At 40.7% G+C, this 3521-nt stretch overlaps 1 pseudogene; it reads left to right on the forward strand.

Moving 5' to 3' along the window:
- The first annotated feature begins 204 nt into the window (after nt 1–204).
- LOC111206593 lies at nt 205–2861 on the forward strand (annotated as a pseudogene).
- The last annotated feature ends 660 nt before the right edge of the window (nt 2862–3521 follow it).

The following is a 3521-nucleotide window of genomic DNA, read 5'->3' on the forward strand; positions in this document are numbered from 1 at the left end:
AAATTCCGACGGAATTTCGACGGAAAAGGCTAGTTCGTCGGAATTTCCTCGGAATTTTGTAAAATCCCCCAACAGCTCTCCAACGGCTATAATATTTCCTCGGAATTCATCGGTTTTTTCCGAGGAACCCATTTTTCCTCGGAATTTCCTCGGAATATTCCGACGGATTGATATTTCCTCGGAATTCCGTCGGTATATTCCGAGGAAATTCCGAGGAAACCCAATTTTGTGTTTCCTCGGAATTTCCTCGGAAATTCTTCGGGATATTCCGAGGATTTCATTTTCCGTCGGAATGTCCGTCAGAATACCGCTGTTTTCTTGTAGTGGCTTACTATGTGATAGAGTTTCCGTAAACTGAATTTGGTTGCCATGTAGTTTGTTTGAAACGAAATCCCCATTTTAATTTAATGAACTTGTTAGTTCCAGTTGAATGTGAAACTAGTTGTGTAGTGTGCAATAACTACTGATTAGACTATGGTTGTTTATGGTTGAGGCATTAAGAGTGGAACTTATTTCACATTACACTTTCAGCTATTGAACCCCATCTATCCTTCAACTTGTTAGTCACCTCTCGGCTTAACTAAAACCAGAAACCAAATAGGCTTTTCTTCTATAATCCTTTCTCGCTCTAATCGCTATGGATTCAAGGAATCCATATAGCCACTCTTCTACTTATCTAAGCCTTCTTCACAGTCAACAACCAAGTGTTGTCCATGAAAACTTTCCTTATGAAAGTTTTCATTCTAGTAGTGTTAACCTTGGATCATCAGAAATCCCTCCATTCAGTTCACAACAAACGGAGGCTCCAACTCAACCTGAAGTCACACCAGTGGAGCGTAGGGAGAGAAAGAAATGGACACCAGCTGATGACGAGGTTCTGATCAGTGCGTGGCTAAACACATCTAAGGATGCTATTGTCGCAAATGATCATAATGCACAGACCTTCTGGAAACGAGTTGGACAGTACTATGCAGCAAGTCGTCATGCTACCGAGGGTGAGAAGAGAGAGCATCTCCATTGTAAGCAGATGTGGCACAAAATAAATGAGCGTGCTTTTGGAGTACTGCAAGCTAAATTTGCCGTTATTAAAAATCCATCTAATTTATGGGATAAATCCAAAATAGAAAATATTATGAGAGCATGTATCATACTCAATAATATGATAGTCGAAGATGAACGATATTCATAAACTCAGTATGACCTTGACTCGTTTCAACATGAAGAAGGTGTGGATCTTACATTTTCCGTCCCGATGCCTACTGCTCTTTTCAATACAATTGATCGTCGCGCAAGAGTTCGGAAAAAACCAGTTCATCGACAACTAAAACACGATTTGATTGAAAATATATGGGATAAATTTGGGGATCAAAATTAACGTATAATTTTTAAGTTTCTATGAATTGAAGTTTGCTTTTATTTTTAATGTTTGAATGTTTTATGTTTTTTAATGGGTTTTTTTTTGTAATTTTTTTATTGTAATTTTTTTTTCAAATTTGTGTAATAAAATATGTTTCTATTTTAATGTTATATGTTTAATATATCTCATTTCCTATTAAATTAAATAATTAATTCACTGAGAGACAATTAAAAATCCTACCAATAAATTTCATTTTTCCCAATGTCCTTAACTTTGTTTCTTAACATAACAAAATTAATTAAATAATCTAAGGACACAAATTTTGGTCCTACCAATAAGGATGCTTTTAGACCATAATTAACCCGAGATTCTTAGAATGAGGTTCTTAGCGGAAGTTAAGAAAATGTTTCTTAACTTTTAAATCGGGTCAAATCCTTATTTAAGAACCGGTTCTTAACTTTTTTAGTTAAAAGTTAAGAAACTGTTTCTTAACTTCTGTTAAGAACCTTATCCTAAGAATCCCGGATTAATCATGGTCATTAGTTGTCAAGTACTCAATCTCTCTCTTTCATCTAAGCGATCAGAATCAAAATTTTGTTTTTTGAAGTTTTAACCTAAAGATTCGAAAGAAAAAAACTCAAATGGGTCTTTGTGTATCTGTTGGTCGTAGCGGCTGCGGTTCTTCTCCGACGGCTAAAATCGTGACGGTTAACGGCGATCTCCGGGAATACAATGTCCCGGTGTTAGCTTCGTAGGTTCTCGAAGCAGAATCAATGGCTTCTTCTTCCTCTCGGCCTTCCTCTTATTTTCTATGTAATTCAGATTCTCTCTATTACGACGACTTCATCCCGGCCATCGAACCGGAGGAGATTCTCAAGGCGGATCAAATTTACTTCGTTCTCCCTGTCTCCAAACGTCATTACCGTCTCACGGCGTCCGACATGGCGGCTCTGGCGGTGAAAGCCAGCGTCGCCATGGAGAAAGCTGTGAAGAATAAAAATCGCCGTCGTAAGAGCGGGAGGATCTCTCCGGTGACGATGATGAATCAGCCTAACGAACGGATCGTCGCCGTTAATAGAAGTAGTTCGACGATGATGATGCAGAAGGGAAACCTACAAAACAAAACGACGCAGTGTAAGAGTACTAATACCATCGGTTATTCCTGGTCCGGTTCGGTACGGCAGCTGAAAAGATATGCGTCTGGGAGAGCCAGGAAGATTGTGATAAGTTAGCTGTGCCTTTGGCCTTCATCCAAAAGAAGCAGAGGTCGAAGAGAGGCATCAGAGGTAACGGGAGTGAAGTGAAGTAAAGAAAGGAAGGAGTTGAGAGACTCTTAAGGAAAAAGAGACTTAGAAGACTTTATAAAATAAATAATGGAGACGATGTCGTTTTATATTTATGAGTGTATTACTTAAAGCATGAGTTGTAAACGTTTGGGGGTATCAAATGATCAACAACATTAATCTTATCTTCTTATCCTTATTCTTTCTCTCTTAAACCCCTTTTTTTATCCAAGATAAACTCTAGTTTATCATTGGTATCAGAGCAGGTTAAATGCCTCCTAAACAGGATTCGAACTCGGATCGTATCACTGCGTTAGAAGGACAGTTTGGAGGCCTCACCTCGTTGATCGAAGACATGAGAGCGGAGATGAAAGCGAATCATCAACGTTCCCTTGAAATCGAGAAACGTGCTGAAGAGCGACAACGACAGGAGGTCGAGGAGAAGCAGACGAGAGTGGAAGCGGTCGCGACGGCGAACCCTAACCTCCCGAGATCTGTGACTGAACCCACCAACGAGACGCGACGCCCAACCTCTGACGGATCTCAGCCACAAACAAAAGGGCTGCAGATGCGACCAGATAAAGGGATCCTCTCGGTTCCGGAGAATGTGATACCCTTGCGAACCGCCGAGATTCACTCCACCCCCTTCACGGCGGGGTCCTCGGGATATTCAGCTCCACCAAAGAGTTCATCACCTAAGAAGAAGCTTGAGTTACCTGACTTTGAGGGGAAAAACCCGGAGGATTGGATCTTCCGAGTAGAGAAGTGTTTCATGGTGAACCAGACGGAGGAAGAGGACAAACTGTCATTGGCGATGGCGTGTATGGTTGGATGCACAGTGACGTGGTTGCGGATGATACAGGTGAGAGATGAGTTGTTGG

The sequence above is a fragment of the Brassica napus genome, chromosome C5 (assembly GCF_020379485.1).
Source record: "Brassica napus cultivar Da-Ae chromosome C5, Da-Ae, whole genome shotgun sequence".
Lineage (NCBI taxonomy): Eukaryota > Viridiplantae > Streptophyta > Magnoliopsida > Brassicales > Brassicaceae > Brassica > Brassica napus.